This window comes from Littorina saxatilis, unplaced genomic scaffold (genome assembly GCF_037325665.1).
Source record: "Littorina saxatilis isolate snail1 unplaced genomic scaffold, US_GU_Lsax_2.0 scaffold_331, whole genome shotgun sequence".
NCBI lineage: Eukaryota > Metazoa > Mollusca > Gastropoda > Littorinimorpha > Littorinidae > Littorina > Littorina saxatilis.
Window position 1 is genome coordinate 23,820 of NW_027126038.1, and position 21,420 is coordinate 45,239.

Below are 21,420 nucleotides of genomic sequence, written 5' to 3' on the forward strand. Positions count from 1 at the left end.
AAAGTTTGCTCCAGGGGCTTGCAACGTAGTACAATATATTAATACCTTACTGGGAGAATGCAAGTTTCCAGTACAAAGGACTTAACATTTCTTACATACTGCTTGACTAAAATCTTTACAAAAATTGACTATATTCTATACAAGAAACACTTAACAAGGGTAAAAGGAGAAACAGAATCCGTTAGTCGCCTCTTACGACATGCTGGGGAGCATCGGGTAAATTCTTCCCCCTAACCCGCGAGGGGGATTTTTGGACGTCTAGTTTGTACGTCGGAGCGATAGTAAAGAGTGTACCCAACCCGCGTTTTGCTCGAAATAGGTGCTACAGACCATGGCGTCGCGCAGTACATTGTACATGATTTTCATGTATAACTCAGATTTTCTTGGTGGATTAGTGATGTACATATACAAATCAACTACACTGTTATGTTCTTCTAATTCTATGTTTCCTGTACAAAAAAACATGCAGATGACATAAAAGTTCACCAAATGGTTTAGCTTGTATTTGTATTCAAAGTGACCAACCATTTTTCAGAGGCTGTTTGGCATAGCTACTATTAGTACAGCAGTCCCTCTCATGAACGGACACCCTTGGGCCATAGCAAAACTGTACATTGCAGGTGGCCGGTCACGGGAGGGGTGACCACACCACCCCCTCCCCCATACACTCACACAGAGACACATAAACAACAGGATTGAGTCTATGCTAACCACTTCTTGTAGCTACTAGTACTTAACAATAAGAACAAACTCCTAATATTTCTTTAAACGTTCTGTAAAAAATGATTTGTATGAATGGTGTTAAAAAGAAGAGATAAAATAAATCCTCAAGGCAGTGAACGCACTCACAATGCACTGACATACCGGAAAGCAGCCACACAAACACAGCACAGAGGCAAGTATGCAGATGCTTTGCAAGAATAAGCTTAAAAACCAGTTGGAATAAAAAGCAGCAGATAGAACTACATGTTATAATCATGTAATTTATTTTCTTCTTGTCTGGCTTGCCGATCATGTGGCAGTGACTTTTCACTCTTCAGTTGGAAATACACTGTACACAACACCGCTCTCACTCTCCCTCACTGCCTACCCCAAGCCTTGACAAATGATGCTTGGAAATTGTGTGGAAGAGTACACCTCTCTATTTCTTTCGATGCTCTTCCTGCCAACATGTAGTGACACCAGACACCCCACTGAGTTTAGCCAGCTACTCAACCCCCCCCCCTCCCCCCAGCCATGTACTATTTAGGGCTGTGGCCAGAGATGTGTCAGCTAATTGAGGCCAGCTGCACTGTTCACTCAGAGCAAAACCAATTGACTGTGTCTAACTTTTGACAAAGCAAGACAACTGAAGGGTTCACAGATTAGGCAACCGACTCACTGGTCAAGGCTGAGGGGAAACAAGAGTATCTTGTCATGAAAGAGGTTACACACAGCCACACGATGCTGAGAACTGTGGCCGATTTTTCACTCTCTTTTGCTCAGGACCTTCATCAACTGTGGCTTCTGTTGTTTACATCCAACAGACAAGAATAAAGTGCATTTTCATGTTGGCATCTTCGCATGTACTCCACTGCTGACCAAAACTAACCCCCCCCCCCCCCTCCTAATGGGTGCACTCAAGTTATCAGTGACTGTCATCAGGTCTTTGCGGCTGTGACATTTGTACCAAGAGCCGGAGGGACTGCTCTGTTATTGATTTTCTTGTGGTGAAAATTTTGATGGTCTGTCCGTACATTGGAGGTATGACCTGCTGTTGGGACCAAAAATGAGTGTCCGCGTCCACGTTTTCCAGGTGGCCGTTTGAGGAGGAGGGGGGGGGGGCAAATATAGAAGGAAAACACTCCGTGCCGAGCAAATGTGTCTGTACATGTCAGGTGTCCGCTCACGCTGGGGACCGTACATTGCAGGAACTGCTGTAATACTAATACCAAGTTAAATTAATCAGCTCCTACAAACTTAAATTCAAAAGAGAGTACAATACAAACAGACACCCAGATTGTAGGTGTGGGATTGGACGTGACTCAGTTTGCAACTTGTCTTTTTCAGGCAAGGCTAAAAAGAATTCCTGTGAGAAATCAAGTGACTATAAATGTAACACAAAAACAAAAACCTTCAAAGCATCCTGTTTGGATGATGCTTGCCACTGCGTCATGTCTGTGCTGGTAGAAGGTTTTATAAAACACCATGGCACTTCCAAGAAGCACTGAAGCGTAAGAGCCGCTTCTCAAGATTGGAAGACTGGTGAACGATCTCCGGTTGAAGAGCAGCTTCCTGGTTCCTGACCAACCGCATTTCTTCATGGCACTTGTCCAGTGATGACTGTGAACCTGCAACAAACATGTAATAAAATCGTGATCTTTTCACAATCGTGTAGTAATAATTAAAAAAAAAAAAAAGTGTTATCAATAAACCGTTGCACAAGCCAAGAAGCTAAACTAGATTACTCCAGTTCTCATGATGCCGATGTCGTGGCAATTTTTTCCCTTTTGTTTTAGTACATTTGATTCGTCAATTCATTTATCTAAAAAAATGGCTACTTGATCATACCTCTTGTAATTTTTATTTTCATTTTCATTACTTTATTGTCCCATCGCTGGGAAATTTGGGTCGCTTCCTCCCAGTGGAAAGCTAGCAGCAATAGAGTCCCGCTACCCAGGTGTCTGCGTGTTTAGGTGTATACAGCCACCTGCACTTATGGCAGAATGACCAAGGTCTTTTACGTGCCATTGTGATGACACGGGGGTGGGACATGGCTTCCTTCTCTGGGTCTGCACATAAAGTTGACCCGTGTCTGTCGCGGCTCAAATTCCAACCTTCAACCTTCCGATCACAAGTCCAGTGCTCTACCAACTGAGCTACCGGGCCCCCTGCAAAGATTGGTTACACTGTATTGATAACCCGATAACGTCATATTCAGATTTCCAATGGCCTAACAAGCATATAACTCTTTGTCAATTAAAATCCCAGAGATTCAACACCTTGGCTGGAAGTTGAGAGGACATGTTATGTTATATGAAGTCTTATATCACGCGCGTATCTCCAGACTCTGACTCAAGACGCAGGGATCTATTTATGCCGTGTGAGATGGCATTTTTTACACAATATATCACGCATTCATATCGACCAGCTGATCGCAGCCATTTCGGCGCATATCCTACTTTTCTAAGTCACACGGGTATTTTGGTGGACATTTTTTATCTATGCCTACAATTTTGCCAGGAAAGACCCTTTTGTCAATCGTGGGATCTTTATCGTGCACACCCCAATATAGTGTACACGAAGGAACCTCGATGTTTTCGTCTCATCCGAAAGACTAGCACTTGAACCCACCACCTAGGTTAGGAAAGGGGGAAGAAAATTGCTAACGCGCTGACCCAGGGTCGGACTCGCAACCTCTCGCTTCCGAGCGCAAGTGCGTTACCACTCGGCCACCCATACATATGTAGAAGTTATTTACATCAGACGAAATCCGGGAATAAGTTTAGGTGATGAATATGGAATATGTTAATAATGATGATCCACATTTTTGCCCCGACAGGAGGCTTCTTCAGGGTTATATTTATATATAAATATCATATATAAATAAATATATATCTATATATATGTCACAGGGGAAACCGGAATCCAGGGGGATCTGGAATCGCCCTAGGGGAAATTGGAATTCTAGTTTCCCCTAGGGGAAACTGGAATTCCAATATCAACTGGAAAATATCTAGTGGAGATTGGAATTCTAGTTTCACCTAGGGGAAACTGGAATCCTTTCTCTAGGGGAAACTGGAATTCTGATTTGCCTAGGGGAAATTGGAATTTGTATTATAAATGGTTTTACTGCTGATAAAGAACTATATTTGAATGTTAACGTGAGTGATACTGTGTGTGTATGGTTAACAATTATTTATTTTCATTCCAACAATGACAATTTAAAGATATTCTAGCGAAAATAAAACACAATCAATGACCAGCCATGCATGTGTAATGTTCTATTCGGTATTCTTGCATGCTTTGCTGTCTGTGTGACATTTGGTGCCACATTCAAGTCCTGCTTTTCTGCAGCAACAGCGCTTTGTAGTACACGGCCCTTTACACTTGCACACGCTGGCACCAGATGGCACCCTTGAACCCGTATCACGCCATTTCATGGAGAGACGACACGCTTTGATGAGAGATATTTCCTCAAGCAAGTCTGGGTTAACCTCATTCAGGCTTTCAAAATGTACACTTCTCAAATCGGAAAGTTCTTCGCCTGCGATCCACGGCCCGAGGATTCCGGTGGCGGAGTACAATTTGTACAGGTGCCTTTGTCCACAGGCTTTGACATGAGTACTTTGCACAGCAGACCACAACAAAAATGTCGTCTTCCTAACAGACGCCCTCTCTGTGCTGCAAGCCTATAACAGTGACAGTCAACCCTCATTGAAGAAGGCCCTCAACAACATCAAGAGCCTACGGACAGTGCTTCAGTGGATCCCCTCACACTGCAGCATAGAGGGAAATGAGAAAGCCGATGACCTGGCAAAATCCGGTGCAGAAAAAGAACAAGAAGACAACGCCGTAAGCCTTGCCGAGCTAAATACCATCACTAAAGCCCTGTTCCGAACCCCGGCTCAAAAAGACAGCCTTCACCTGCTCACAAGACCAGAGCAGGTTACCATCTTTAGGCTGCGAACAGGGCACAACAGGCTGAACAAACACCTCCACTCAAAGCTGAAAGTTGTGCCATCCCCGATGTGTCCCTGTGGAGAAGCAGAGCAGGACACCCACCACATCCTACAAGACTGCGGGAACTTCCAGTTGTTGAGAAGGAAGATGTGGCCGGAGCCGACTCCCATCCAGGATAAGCTGTACGGCACGGCGGCGTCCCTGCAGATGACCACTACATTTCTAAATTGGACTGGTCTCCACGTGTAGCGGCAACAAGAAGAAGAAGAAGTACTTTGCACGGTAACAAGCGAGCATCACTATTAGCTCTGTCTACCTTGTGGATGTTCAAGCCCACAGTATCACCAAGAGAGTACACCTTCGTTCTCGAAGCCACTTTCTTCACGTACCGTGATTCTTGTTTCTTCGCGGCTTTCAAATATTTTTTTCTTGCTTGCATCCTTTCCTCTCTGTGTGAGTCACCTTCATCAACGTCAAACATTTGACTTCGCCTCCATGTCACAAACTGGCCGATCTCTATGCATTCCTCGAATGGATTGTCTTCCACAGGTATGAATTCGGCATCATGTACTTCAGTAACAGACACTACAGCGTGGCTACTTGTGTTCACCGACTGTCCATGGATCATGTTTCTACTTGGACACTCTGTGCCTGTGGCAATCATTCGGTGATCATGTAACAAAATGTATTCTCTGCCGCGCTTTCCATGGCTATGGTTGCTGACAGATTCCTCCAGGCGCCGAGGTGTATGCTGTGACGAGTCCGATGTATGCGGCACAGATTTCTCCAGGCGCCGAGGTGTATGCTGTGACGAGTCCGATGTATGCGGCACAGATTCCTCCAGGCGCCAAGGTGTATGCTGTGACGAGTCCGATGTATGCGGCACAGATTCCTCCAGGCGCCGAGGTGTATGCTGTGACGAGTCCGATATATGCGGCACAGATTCCTCCAGGCGCCGAGGTGTATGCTGTGACGAGTCCGAGGTATGCGGCACAGATTCCTCCAGGCGCCGAGGTGTATGCTGTGACGAGTCCGAGGTATGCGGCACAGATTCCTCCAGGCGCCGAGGTGTATGCTGTGACGAGTCCGATGTATGCGGCACAGATTCCTCCATTTCAAGTTGCTGAAGAAAATCCTCGGGAATGTCCTCTTCATACAAAATCCCTTGACGAGACAGTTCCTGCCACAAAGACGAATTTGTCCTTGGAGGTTGTCCAAAAAGGTGACTTTCCGGTGGTGTCCGAGATTGAGGTATTTATGGCATGTACGACAAATTTCAACCCTTTTGTCCATTCGGAGCCGTGTTCATCCATCCATTTGCCCAACTTGATCTCAAGGTCACCGTTCCCACGTTCCACACAACCTGTGTATGAAGGAACGAAATGATTAAGAACGTTACTTTTATTCTCATTTCTTTCAATCTCCTTATTTCTCCGGGCAATAGTTATGGTAGTGATTTAAAGGGGCCCTCCATACTGTTTTTTGGCAAATCACTTTATTAGCCTATCAAAATCCTCACAATGGAAAATGTTTGTGACAAAATTTGTATGTCTCAGAAGTACCTTGACGTCCAAGCAAACAATCTTCCGATAGTTTATTTTGCCTAGTTTTCTTTAGATTATCGGAATCCTCACATTGGTAAATATCTGTGACCGAATTTGTATGTCTAAAGTTATGAGCCAAAAATAGTTATATAGTCGGGTGAGAACGCCAATTTATTAAAAAAAGAGTGAAGGTCTCCCCGACTGCATTGCATTCAGAGCGCTCATTGATGCAGTTTATTGTGGAGGAATGCTAGCTTCCTCGAGATTAAAACTTGGGTAAAATTTAGAACTTAGGAAGGTTGGGATTCAGGTCAGCTAATAAAAAGACAGGGCAACAATTGCTCTGGACGGGCCCTTTAATAAAGGTGTAGAAGACATCCACAATTCATTGTTAATGCTAATAACTTTAAAAAGCAAAATGTCAAAACTTCAAATATGTGACGTTTTCTGAGATTTTGGTCAAAATTTCAGTTGTTCATCTTACCTTGGGATTAGGGATGGCGGGGTCTGCCATGGATGATCACCATTCCAGGCCACATCGTTGTCAGCTCATTGATCACCCTCGCAGTGAATTCCCGCCCGTTGTCGGTCTGCATAATCTTTGGCGCACCAAATACACTGAACTGATTGATCATAGCATCGGCGACTTCTTGTGCGCATTTGGACTTTAATGCGTACGCCCAGCTGAATTTCGTGAAATGATCACGGGCATGCAGCACCCACTTGAAATCACCATCAGGTCTATTTCTGTAGTCAATGAGATCAACTTGCAGACGCAGAAGAAAGGTGAGATTGATCATCGGCTTCCCAGATGGTGCATTTTGGTGGACTTTTCTTGTTGAGCAAGATGTACACGTTTTCAGGAAAACATCAATTGCGTCATACTTTATTCCAGAGTAATTGGTTTTCACCTCGTGCCATGTTTTGTCGCGCCCAGAATGGCACACTTCCTCATGACACTTCTTGATGGTCTCAAAGGTGTCTTCTTTTGTAACAAGAGGAGTTTTCGCCTTCACGCAGTAAACAAGTGTCCGAGTTCCAATTGTTTGGAGGCAAAAATGTTGGCCAGCCCTGTGTTTGAACTTGGCTCCTTGTGCACATTTCGCTCCTTTGGCCAGCTGAAGAGCTTGAAGAATATGGTTGTATTTGCTCTGTGATGTACAAAACGCCTCCTTCTTATTATCTTCTAAAGTCATGATATGATCTTCCAAGAGTTGGTAAAATTTATCTTTTTGCTCCATGGTAGAACATGTACAAGTAAGTACAACTGGTTTCACATTACAGTAAAACTACTGTCGCCAACCTAGGCAAACATGAAAGCAAGTAGCAGATTTTCCAGAGTTGTGTGTAAACAGTGTTCACATTGTTAAATATAAGAATGATCAACTCACACCACCGATGTGTGCATGATTATCATTCCTCATGCTTTAAACTAAAGGGAAGTATGACTGATGATTACATACTCGGCTTATTGTCGAACTATGAGCGAAGTAATAGCCCAGCCAGCAAAATTTTGCGCAGCGAATGCGTGTCGCAGTCGCCAAACTCTGCGTAACAACTGCACTGGACGCATGCGTAACGCGCGCGATTTTGCAAAGCGAAATACATGCGTGACACACTCGTTTTCCCTCAGATTACGCAGACCATACGCACCTCCAGCGCACGCTTATTTGACACCAAGACAAATTCGCACTCTCCACGCAGACGACACGATTGCTTTACGCATTCTCACGCTATTAACGCGCTCTCCACGCAGACGACACGATTGCTTTACGCATTTAACGCGCTCTTGACACAGATGTCGTGATCATCTTACGCACTCTCCACGCAGATGTCACGAATTATTGACGCATTCTCAGGCATTACGCGCTTTTTACGCTCTCTTCACGCAGATGTCACAATTGCTGTACGCATTCTCACGCATTTGACGCACTCTCCACGCAGATGTCACAATTGCTTTACGCATTCTCACGCATTTGACGCACTCTCCACGCAGATGTCACGATTGACCTACACAATTTTACGCAGACCACACAACCGCTTTACGCACTCACAAACAAATAATGGGCAGTGCACAACATTGTATTGATCCAGAAAGACAAAGGTCAAGCGTGCAGGTTCGATAACAGAGATGATCATAATTATGTACAAGTTCTAAAACAAAAATGCAGTCAAATAAATTGATTAAAACAAAGGAGAGATTTGAATCTCGCTTATTGCCATTGTGACTTCCAGGTTTTAATTTCACTGCATTTTGACATACCAGCAGCACGGAAACAAAAATGATCAAAATACTATTCAAAGCAGAATTCAAATTGGCAGAACAAAGAATAAATAGAACAAAACCCTGATAGTCATCATCGATACGCCGTAGTACATGCAGTGAAGAATCCAGTATAACTTATAAGAGAGAATTTTGATGTACACTCGTCACTATATCACATTGATGTAAACAAATAAATAAATAATTGGCACAGCCTAGGCATAGGCAGCAGTGAGTTGTATCAACATGTTTGAATACAGAACAGCAACAAAAAGAGAAAAAAAGTTCTACAAGCCAGCTAATAGTTGAACTTCAGATTACTAATGATATCACAAACAAACACTTAGTTAATGCCCATTCTCCAGGGATCGAAATCCAGTCAATGTACACCAAACTAGGATAACACATACATTTAGAATCTATCACGACTGCATAAAACATTGGTATGCAATTCACAAAGCAAGGAACTTGAAACATGAACATTGACATTAAACATACATATGTGCCCCACACACATTTCGGACAAGGCAGCTGAACGAAATTCAGATGTGGATGGAGCACAAAATAATTAGATGGGGCGGCGTGAAAGCATACTGGGACAAGGAACAAGCAAGAGAAAGAGGATAAGAAGATAAAAGGAAGAACAAACCGAAGAATAAGAAAGAAAAAAACAAAATAAGAGAAGGAGAGAGAAAAAAAAGGAAAAAAAAAAAGGAAAAAAAGGGAGACAATCATATGAATGTGTACCATTTAAATAAAAGAAATTAAAAAAATTACTTTTAAAAAGGAGACATTTCAGGTTTTGATTTGAAGTGTGTTAACATATTCACATATACCAGTAACTTTGCATGGAAAAAAAAAGTTCACAATGATTTGAAGCAAATTCAAATGCCAGAGAAAAAACAGAACAAAACCCTGATGTCATCATTGATAATCAGTGGTACGTTCAGTGAAGAAAAAACAATTGACACAACCTAGACATGGGCAGCAGTGAGTTATCAAGTTTCACTACACAAAAGTAACAACTACAATAATGAAACAAAAGGTAAAATGCCAGCTAATAGTCAAAATTCAGAACAATGATATCAAAAAGAAACACTTATTCAATGCCCCTTCTCCACTGATATGTATAAGCACACCAACATGACATAAACTCATAAATTTTAAAAAGGAACATGACATAAAACTCATAAATTAAAAAAAACTTATCAGACTGCGTAAAACATAGGTTTGCCATCTCAAAATGGATGTAAAACACGCAGCTTACTCACAAAATGATAGACAAGTCTCCAGCGGCCAGCTGCTCAGCAAACAAAATAAGGTGGCGAGGATCAATATAATTGAAATGCATTTTTGTTGCTGTTTCGGAGAGAACTTTGCTTCATTTACCTTACACTGCCTGCATTCAAGGGCTAAATTTTTATCAGGTGCACCAAGACTTACATCTATAGAAATCCAATCATAACGGTTTTAACAGCAAAAAAAAAAAAAGTATATTTCTAGTCTCGCTTCTAAATGCTCAACTCAACTCCAAAAAATAATAAAGAACAACAAAAACCCGCATCATGCATTGTCTCCTTCAAGCTGCCTAGGTTGTTTGCGTTCGACTCCCATAAATGACAAGGAATTGTTAAAACCTTTTCTTTCTATTTGTTCACTTTTTGTTTTCTTCTTTTCTGAACTCTTTATACTTGTATTTTATTCATTTTAATTTAGCCTGAAGGTTTGAGTCGTGTATTAAAAATCGAATATAGTGTGTAAGTGCCCTTGAACAGCTTTTCCAGAATCATGTATTCTATATTTTTAGTATGGGATACCCACAAGAAAAGTTCAAATGCATCCATGCGTCTCCACTGATAGCAATGGTAGTTGAGCACTTCCAGTTCAGTCTTAAGTCGTTCTGACACAACCTAAAAGGGTACATTATGTCTGAACATCATCTGTAGAAGAGTGTGAAGTTTAAAGCTTAGCTTAAATAATGTCCAACAAAACCCCAGACTCTTCTGTACATTACCCATCAGCCACACAGACCTGAACTGTGAAATACAATTACTCACTAGCAATTTCTCAGGCGAGTCAAATCTTACATTCATCAAATTTTTGCAACTAGCATTGTAAATAAGCCTACAGAGATTACAAAGTTCAATTACTGCAAACCAAATCATGAAGGCTCTTCCATGGCCTGTTGTCTCTTTCTTTTATCACAGGCTTCCAAAAACCAGTCTTGAACGGCCGTCTTCAAGGTCTTGACCTGTGGCACCCGTACAGCTTCACGGAACAGCCTCTGCATGACAAAACAAAAAATAACATGAACTTAGATCATCAAACAACTATCACTGATTTGAGAAAAGTCTCAAGTTTATTTCCTGACGCCTGTAAACTTGCTAAAAATCATACAGACACACAAACTTGCATACACACCATACGCTTTTACAACACACCAACTATACTTGAGTTAGGAAATTACAACACATTGTAATCCTTGTTTAAATATGAACTTTTGAAAAATCAGCCCGGCGCATCTTCCGGTGCCTGTGGATCAAACACAGGTGGCTGTTTTGCTCGCTCCAAGAAAGGATTATAATCACTGTCATCTACCTGTTTCCAACGAATTGTCCGAAAGAAGATCTCCCCCTTCCCCTGTCAGTATCCATAATCATTTGCACCGCCTGTAGCGTCAGTCCGGCTTTGTTTTTCCCTACTAGGGCCCGGTCGACAGTCACCGTTAGCCATTTTGACGAGTCGAGATTTCTCTCCCATACCCTGTCGACAAGGCCGAAAATAGCCTTCAAACGCAAAACCGCGTCACCATTTATGTTTATTCATGAGAATGAGGTATCCTACCAAGCCATTGGCTGCTATTTGTGTGTCAGCAGTGACGTAGCATTTCTGGAAAATCCCGGAACGGAGAAGACGGGTTTACCCGTCCTAAGGCGCTGCGGCTGCACAAGCGCATGACTGGTATACCCGTCATAAGGCAGTCAAGTGGTTAAAGTTACCTTTACTATGACTTTTTCTTTGGGGGCCTTCGGAAATTCATAATACATGTACTGTGACGTGCAGACGCATATGTGACGACATCATACCGTTTGCTAACATCCTTATTTCGTATGTAGTCGAAAATCCATGACACTGACAAATGAGCTCAGGAACTTGGCTTCTAGCAATTTAATGTTAAGCGTAAAAGCTTTGACAACTATCATTCACATGTGAAACATGGCAAATTTAAAATTGATTCCAAAGAACAAAATTTTAGACAGAAATAACTTGTTGTTTTGTAGACATGGATTTTATCTTCTTCCTAAAAGGACCAGGATGATTTTACAAATTATGAAAAACAACTCACTGTCGATGGCTTTTAGTCGCAGCGTACACCATGGTCTCTTTCCCTGCCCTCCCCCAGAGCCCCCTGTCAGCAACCGTGTAGCCTATGGAACACCTTCGTCATCACAGCATCAGTAGTCGTCTTTAGTTCATGTCCACCAACCACACCGAGCTCATGGTCATGGATCTGAAACAAACAAAACAAGCCAACTGAATTCCAAAAATCAAATATTCAGACAGCTCTTCTTCACATACAAACAATTCAATCTGGAAGCATCATACTGTCACCTGGAACAACAAGAAGAGCAAACGCTCGATCGAGTCACTTTCGCAGTTCTGAATATTATATGAGGCATCAGATGGACAGGAAGAAATTGCTATTCACAACACAATGAGTCACGTTCACATAAAATTTGAGCCCGGTCACTTTTATAGTTTCCGAGAAAAGCCCAACGTTAAGTTGTGTGTTGCCGAACAGAAAAGGCTAGTTATCTCCCTTGTTTTTCTGATAACGTTCGTAAAAGGCTACAGATGTAAATACTTTGATGTAAAGAATAATCCTACAAAGTTTCAATCACATCCGATGAACTTTGTCAAAGATATAAAATGTCTAATTTTTCCTTTGACGCTGACCTGTGACCTTGAAAAAGGTCAAAGGTCAACGAAACCATCGTTAAAGTGTAGAGGTCATTGGAGGTCACGACTAAACAAAATATGAGCCCGATCGCTTTGATAGTTTCCGAGAAAAGTCCAACGTTAAGGTGGTGTCTACGGCCGGCCGGCCGGACGGCCGGCCGGCCGGACAGACTAACACTGACCGATTACATAGAGTCACTTTTTCTCAAGTGACTCAAAAAATCAATAATCGCACTTGCTTTAAAAAAAAAAGTTTTCAGAAGAGCAAATGGTGATTGAGTGTAGCATTGTCATAAAATGTAATCACACACCTCAGGTGACCTGCATCAATCATTCAATACTATCTCACAAATCTTCATTTGGAAAGCACAAACATAGTTAGAAGAGAGCGTCAACCGTGATACTATTCAGTGTGGACAATTTTTTTCTGACCCATAATCCGATGCCTACACAAAGTGAGAATCAGAACTCACAAGAAGGCACTGTTGCATGTTTGTGATTATTTGCTTGAGTGTAGCACTTGCAATTTTGAACTTGAGGAAACAGCGTAGCAATTTCTGTTACATCCCTGAAAACCTAGCAGATGGCAGCTCTGGCCACAGAGCAATATTTGCATTATTTCTCACAGATGCAATGATCACAGAAAACAAAGTGGTGCATGCATTTTCCGCACCCCACATGAGAAAAAGAGGCCCATCATTGTGCGTACCCATAAGCATAGTTTTATCATCAAAATGTGTTGGTTAAATTCACAAATGTGACCAATACGCATAAACCTTGCATGAATTCCCAGGATAATGGGAAACTGGTCATGACTGAGAACAGTTAAGATACACCCGTGAACCGTGATGACATCTGGCATCCTCCAAAAAGCACACACTCAAGGTAACATTTAAAGCCTAAAGACCGTCCAACAATAACATGTCACTCTCACAAGATCTTGCTACAGTTATCTGGGGAAAATAGCACAGGCATGACTGGTCTGCTTCAACAATAGCATTCAAAGCCACCTACCAGTGATCACTCCTTCGACAGATCCATCATGTGCCTTCAACATCTTCCACACTCAACAGTAAAAAGATGACTCCATCGAACAGTAGCACAGGCTCTGGCTCCACCATGATTCTTTGGCGACCAATTACTAAATTAGTCGCATCAGGTCCATCTGCTCCTGTAGAACCTTCTCCAGCAGCAAGAACTGATGTTTATCTTGCCGCTCTGCTCTGCTCGTAGTCTTGTGTCCGCTGAATGGAAGAAAAGAAGAACAAAAAGTCATTTACATGAAGCAATACATATTTTAGACAATCTGTCGGCCTGAAAAGAAACCATCAGCACTAAAAAACAATCTGAGCAAATGTTCAAAGTAAACGTGACATCTCTATATTTTTGAATTCAGGAGAAGATGAGGAATATATATATTGCAATCAATTTTTAAAGGGGCATACAGAGTGGCATTTGATGGGGTAAAAAGATGTAGGGACTCAGCAGTTGGAGATGAAAATTTTTGTGTGTATTTACTTCAAGCAGATTTTTTTTATTTTTTATTTTTTAGACAGAAGAACAAACACACACTAAAAATCCTTGTTTAAAGTTGAACTGACCTTAACTTTTCCTCCAAACACTAGAACTTTTTGTATTCATTCAAAAATATTCATCAAAAAGGTTAAATTTTAAATTCAATTTTGCAGACTTTGGATGAAAAGTTACTCTTCTCTGGCATCCCGCGGACACAGTTCACACTTTCTCATCAATGAGATGCCTGTGTTAATTAAAAACAAACATCAATAAAACTATTAAAATAAAATAAAAATTTAAATATAAAAATAAAATCGACCAACCGCCCCCACCCGATTTTTTTTCCCTTTGCTGGAAACAATACATTTGTTTCACTAAAACAGTAAAAGAGATCAGCTGAATTTGTTTGACACATCTGGTTATAACTAAAAGAATAAAACACAAAATAAGCCAAAGTCACAGAACAAAAAGACGCTGTCAGTGTCACTATCAATGACTCTGAATGAGACACTCATTGCTATCGAGCCATACCTGTTCATCTTCACCTTGCCGGGACGGAACGACAGTCTGCGTTACTGGCATCGGTGGCGGTGTTAAGGTCACTGTCCATCTCAGCTTTCTTCACCTTCAGTTCAAACAAGCAGTGAGCACCGTCATACTCAAGTCAAAGCTTTCTGAAAAAATAAATACTTGGAAGTTAAATAGGATCACATTGATTCCCAAACCTAACAGTAACAGTAACACGCAAACATCAAAACTGGAATATTAATTATTAAATATAAGCATCTCAATTTCACTAAATTAGTATATTTATTTTCTCTGTGATGTATTTTTTATTTTTATTTCAAAAAAATCTGTTTTTCAACTTTATCACTGCACACGCTGACACAGCCTCTGCCTGCCTCTCTAGTCTATGCATGCCTCGGGAACAAGGGTAATTTTTCTCTTTTCCGAGACTCAGACACAGAATATTCCACTATGACTATGAGTCTATGTCAGTATGCGGAACTGAAAGTTGAACATCTGTGGAAAAATAAAAAGATACAAATAAAAAAAAAACAGATATATGAATTAGTATTACTACTAAAGCTCCTGACAACTGCTGCCGCAATGACTCGACCAGATTAGGAACCAACCAAAGTTCACCAAGAAACAGACAATGAGACATAAAATGATAAACGAAAATTCAGTTTTTATGGTGCCGTGAGCGACCCGCGAATCGGGATTCGGATGGTATTTTCACTCTTCCACAACTCCTTAAAAACAAACCACTGCATCAATCAACTTTATGTTTTTGGAAAAGTTAGTTCATTCATCCATCTTTCAGACAAAACAAACATGAATGAATAGAACAGTGTTCTTCTAGGCGAAAAAAAAATCGAAAGTGTGAGAAATTCTCTCTGCCATCAAACTCGGAAGCCGAAGCCGCGAGCTATCAAAAATTCAAATTCCCAAATCTTTCCTTCAGTTGATCAACTTACCTATTCTTGAAAGAAGTCAATCTTCATTTCAGAGAGAAGGATAAGATTACCTTGCATCCAATAAGCAAGTCAAAAATACAAGTCAATATGAAGAAAAAGCAAAAAAACGCCGATACAATGTGGATTTGACAGACTTCTTGCCAACAGGAAGTTGGAGATTGTCTGATTGAAGTAGGTCTGACAGACAAGGGAAATAACTTCAATAAATTGCTCTTTTCAGTCAAGGTAACTGTCTCCCCTGAAATTGAACTTTCATAGAGATTTTCTTCCAAAGCAAAATAAAATAAAATGAAAATATGCTGAGAACAAATTTTATGTAACCATTAACATCAGCCTTTATTTTGAGTAGATAATTAGTTTCAAAGTTACTTTAGTTTACATTTTTTTGTTTAATCTGAATTTTTTAAATGTTTTTATTGTTTTGTTATGGGTGTTCATATATAGATTTCAGTTATCTTTTCTGTTCATATAATATTTTTATTATGCTTTGCCTAGATTTTTCCACGACATTATTTTGTGGAAAGCTGATTCCTACAACAATACCAAATCCCCATTACAATAATTATATTACATGCTAAAACAATTATAATGATAATACAAATTAAAATAATCATATTTATTTTAAGATAAAAATAATCAGGATAACAATTAAGCAAATAAATGTTGGTAATAACAAAATGATTAAATAAAAATTAAATGGGAAAACCATTACATAAAATAAAAATATTTTTATTAAACTTTTAAATGCATTTTTTTTAACCGAAACTGTCTTAAGATAAACTGAAAAATAACGGATTGAAAGTTTTTATGCAATTTTTTTTCTAACAAAAAAAAAAGAAGTTTTTGAAGAAGAATAACTATTCATAACCAAAATTTAAAAGTAAATATTTTTTAATAACATAAAATATAATAAATTATTTCATGAAGTAAATGCATAAACCCACGGTATAAAATTAGGAAAAACAAAAATTGCAATCACCTTTTCATTGAATCCATGCGTGCTAAACACTGCGTGGTGAAGTCGTTTCGAATGCGACAATCTGCGTAAAAGTTGGCGAAAAGTAACGCGCGCGAAGCGAAGGTGTCACGAGGCCGTACGCATCCCCGCATGAAAAACGCAGAAATAACGCATGCGTCACGCAGAATCATGCTGGCTGGGAGTGTAGGTAGTCAAGTTTAATTCGCTTTGTAATTTGCAAAACAATGTTTGTGAATATAATATTTATCAGCAGTGAAACCATTCATAATACAAATTCCATTTTCCCCTAGGGCAAATCAGAATTCCAGTTTCCCCTAGAGAAAGGATTCCAGTTTCCCCTAGGTGAAACTAGAATTCCAATCTCCACTAGATATTTTCCAGTTGATATTGGAATTCCAGTTTCCCCTAGGGGAAACTAGAATTCCAATTTCCCCTAGGGCGATTCCAGATCCCCCTGGATTCCGGTTTCCCCTGTGACATATACATTCCTGCTAAATATTGAACAATGCTAGGAAGATAACTTTCAATTTCATTATTTTTACTTTCACCCTACACCCCTTTGCCACTTAGACTCGAATTTGCGAGCGTGGCACTCACTCGCGTCAGTAGCAAAATGTCCAGGTCACTTGACAAACCTGACGCTCAGGGGACTCTGTGGCTCAGTCGGTAGAGCGTCTGTACTATTTAGGGGGTATGGTGTTATTTTCCTGGATGGGGTTCGAGTCCCCTAGAGAGTAGGGTGGATGATTTTTCAGTCTATCCAGGGTCGACTTAAGTAAGACTCTTAGTGCCTACTCTTGACCTGTGCATCACATGCAGACCATCAAATGCGCACGGAAAAGATCCTGCTGCACAGTCTGATTAGACTGTGGTTGAAGACGCATACAGATAGTGATACCCAGCATGCAAAATTATAGTGACACTGACAGTAATGGTCGACCAAGATCTATGGTCACTCAACAGAAGAAGAAGAAGAAGAAGAAGAAGAAGAAGAAGAAGAAGAAGAAGAAGAAGAAGAAGAAGAAGAAGCCACGACTGAAAAGTTGGTTGTGTCTAAACTACATCAATACACACTTGTTTGTTGTCTTTTCAACTGCAGCGTGTATTTTTCTAATGCAAACTATTTTTCATTTCTGAGTCACGGAAAGACATTCAAAGCAAAATAGTACCAAATCATACTTACAGTAACACTGGCATGGAGGCTTGGCCTTTTCGGAGTCAATGCCATCTTTGCTAGCTAGTGTTTCAGTCTTTCACCCCTACACTGTGAACACACAAATACATACATGTACTTGATCATACCTCTATTAAAAAATAAAGATTTTATATATTTTACAGGTAAAAAAAAAAATCATTTCATTTCAACGTTGTTTGGAATGCAGCTGTGCTGAATCTTACTGTATAATATTAAGACTGGCCTTAAGGAATGACTTGCAAGAACAGAAAGATTTTCAAGCAACTGACCTGACTGACCAACACCAAGCTCCTTCAGTAGAACGGCAATAGCTCTCGCAGTCCTCAGCCCCTCTTTCAGAATGTCCAGGCTAACCCTCGTGCTTCAGCCACCTGGCCGCTGGGCCTTCAGTGGCGTTAGGGGTGTGAGATGGAGAGAACATCTCAATCTCCTTTGACCGTTGCATTTCTTGGGTTGGCCTTTTTGGAGTCGATGCCATCTTTGCTAGCTGCGCTAGTGTTTCACCACTACACTGTGAACACACAAATACATACATGTGCTTGAATAGAATGGCTCTATTAAAAAATAAAGAAATTGTATATTTTACAGGTATTGAATCAGTGACCATTTCGCTGTCAAGCCATATCTTAAATTAATAATCCTGTTGGTGGTGTCAGCGACAGAGAAAAAAACACCGCCTACTTATCTGTAAAAAAAAAATTTTTACATTTTATTTCCACATAGTTTGGAATGCAGCTGTGCTGAATCTTACTGTATATATATACCGAGCAACAAAAGAAACCCGAAAACAATCGTCATTGTTTGATTGACAAAATCTCCAAAAATTCAGCCACCTGGCCGCTGGGCCTTCAGTGGCGTTAGGGGTGTGAGACAGAGAGAACATCTCAATCTCCTTTGACCGTTGGATTTCTTGGGTGATGCAGGGTGGAGTTCTCAGGGACAAGGTTAGAGGTTTTTCGACCAGCCATGGGGGTGAGACTTTTCAAGGCTGGCGCACCACAGGCACACTTCTGGGACTTTTTCTCTCAGCTTTGTCAAGAAGTCGATGAATCTGTAAATGTTTGACATCAATATGAAAATCTATAAATTGTTTAAGTCATAATGACAGTCTTCAAAAGTGTTGCTCATCGAAAGGAAAATCTGCAACAAGTTAAATGGAAAAACAAAATGATGAGAAACAGGGAAAAAAAGACAACAAAAGTACAGTTTTGCAGCAGGCACTAGTGGCATCTAGACATGGTTCTTATGGTGTAAAAACCCGCATGCAAAGATTATGCAATAAAAATAAACCAGAAAACAGAAACAGGAGAATTTTTTGTTTGTTTATTCGTTTGCTTAACGCCCAGCCAACCACGAAGGGCCATATCAGGGCAGTGCTGCTTTGACATATAACGTGCGCCACACACAAGACAGAAGTCGCAGCACAGGCTTCATGTCTCACCCAGTCATATTATTCTGACACCGGACCAACCAGTCCTAGCACTAACCCCATAATGCCAGACGCCAGGCGGAGCAGCCCCTAGATTGCCAATTTTAAAGTCTTAGGTATGACCCGGCCGGGGTTCGAACCCACGACCTCCCGATCACGGGGCGGACGCCTTACAACTAGGCCAACCGTGCCGGTCTAGAAACAGGAGAAGGAGAAAGAGTTAAAGCAAAGAGAGAGGGAGAGAGAGAGAGAGAGAGAGAGAGAGAGAGAGAGAGAAAGAGAGAAAGAGAGCGAGAGAGAGAGAGAAAGAGAGAGAGAGAGAGAGAGAGAGAGAGAAAGAGAGAGAGAGAGAGAGAGAGAGAGAGAGAGAGAGAGAGAGAGAGAGAGAGAGAGAGAGAGAGAGAGAGAGAGAGAGTCAAAGGGAGAGAGAAAGGGAGACAAAGATAGTAAGGGAAAGGGGATTGGAGATTTGGATGTTTTTTGACGTACATTCAACCAATGGGTAATCTTAAACTTTACCGCGAGATAAAGTTCTGCTCCAACAAGACCTGGATGCCCTGGCTGAATGGGAGACCACATGGAAAATGAGCTTTAACCCCAGCAAACTGATGCAACACCATCCACATCAACCATGAAAGAGGCAAAATCGCACACCTGTTTGACTACGTTCTTCATGGTCAAAAGCTAGAAACCGTCGCAAGCTGCAAGTACCTAGGGGTAACAATCTTGTACAATTTCACATGGACCCACCATATCAACAATGTGGCTGCTAAAGGGAACCGGACTATTGGTTTTCTGCGACGCAACTTCAGGGAGTGTACCCAAAAGGCGAAGACGGCAACCTACACCACATGGTCAGGCCCACCCTGGAGTATGCTCCACTGGAAAAGGTCCAGCGACAAGGTATGGGTTCAACAACTACACAGACAGGAACCCTGGCTCCGTTACCACTATGCTCAACAAACTCAACTGAGACAGCATGGAGACCCGCCGTCGAAACATGCGACTAATGAGATTGTACAAAAACAATAACTCACTAGTAGCCATCGTCGCAGCGGCATACACCTCTCCCTCTGACCCTCGAACACGCCCTCCACCCAGCCCTTTCAAACTCATTATTCCCCCCCCCCCCCCCCACAATCTCCGAATGGAATAAGTTGCCAACACTGGTATCGTCGGCGTCCTACCTGGAGTCGTTTCGCTCCTGTCTCAGCGGCAGTCTCCTGCAGTCGGGCATGCGAGCCCCTTGAACGCACTCTCCCCTGTACATAGTTTTAACCTCCCCACCTTTTTAATCTCCCTGTTTGCTGGAGCTAGCCACTCTCGGTAACAGTGACTCAACCTGAGTCTGAGACGTTCGCAAGAACCCAGTCCTCTACGGAAGAAGAAGAAGAAGACCGTGTTAAATTCATAGCTTATAATTCAGAGGCATTTAAGTATCCAAATTTGTGGAACCTGCACTTGTAATCATAACAAGTCATTTTAGATCCCTTTGAAGTTACGGAATGAACTCCGATGAACTATACGAATGCATTTTGTTTACATGGGTCAAAGAAGGAATTAACGGACAAGGGGGACAACTCTTTCGCGTAACTGACGTCCGCCATTTTCGGTGCATTTTCGTCGATTGAACAACATTAATTAATTATGCTTAAGTTTGAAGCTCATTCCGTCAATCAATTTCCACGACAAATGTTCTTTGGCTTGGAATTGTATCAAAAATAAGTGAAGAATGCCACTGGATTAGAATGAGAACAGCCAAGCCAAGTGAAGAAAATCAACGTAAGTATATGACACTTCTTCAACAAATGAAGCCTCTTACCTAGTCATACAGAAATAAAGTCGAGTACTTCGTCAGCCACAATGTAAAGCTTTCCCTCTCCACGGGTCACCGTCATGAACTAGCCGGAAGTCGCCTGTGACACGAACGAACGCTGTCTGCAAGGGGCCATTTGATTGGAAATTAATTATTGATGACGCGACTTCCTTCCCTGTTTTGTAAAGTACCTTTTGATTGAGACTAAGTTTCATCCAACTTTATCTGTTGACAGGCTGGTGTAAAGCTTACCCGATTTGTGGCTGAAGGTTGTTTCTTGATGACAGGCAGAAGAAATAAATGCTCTTGCAAGTACATACTTTCACTTTGGAGTGTAGATCTATGTCATCTGTCCCTGTCGAGTCCCTTATTACGAAGGATTGTTGTTTGTCTTGATGGCATTAACTGGAGGAAATAAAAGCAGCAAAGCAAAATTAGTATTTCATTTGTCATCTCTCTCCCTCTTTCTCTGTGCATGCGTGTGGCTGTGTGTGTGTGTGTGTGTGTGTGTGTGTGTGTGTGTGTGTGTTTGTGTGTGTGTCGGTATGTGCGTGTGTGTGTCTCACAGTATTCATG

At 41.3% G+C, this 21,420-nt stretch overlaps 1 long non-coding RNA gene across 2 annotated transcripts in view; it reads right to left on the reverse strand.

Annotated features, from left to right (window-relative positions):
- LOC138954481 (uncharacterized) overlaps positions 1 to 21,073 on the reverse strand; it is a 31,955-nt gene extending 10,882 nt beyond the window's left edge. The window contains exons 1-5 of one of the 2 annotated variants that reach the window (XR_011451853.1): positions 20,851 to 21,073; positions 18,433 to 18,650; positions 17,869 to 18,110; positions 17,588 to 17,668; positions 2,114 to 2,330 (exon numbers count right to left, since the gene is read on the reverse strand). This is a non-coding gene — a long non-coding RNA (uncharacterized lncRNA). The remainder of the gene's footprint in view (positions 1 to 2,113; positions 2,331 to 17,587; positions 17,669 to 17,868; positions 18,111 to 18,432; positions 18,651 to 20,850) is intronic. The other variant, XR_011451854.1, reaches the window with a different exon arrangement.
- Positions 21,074 to 21,420: the final 347 nt, after the last annotated feature.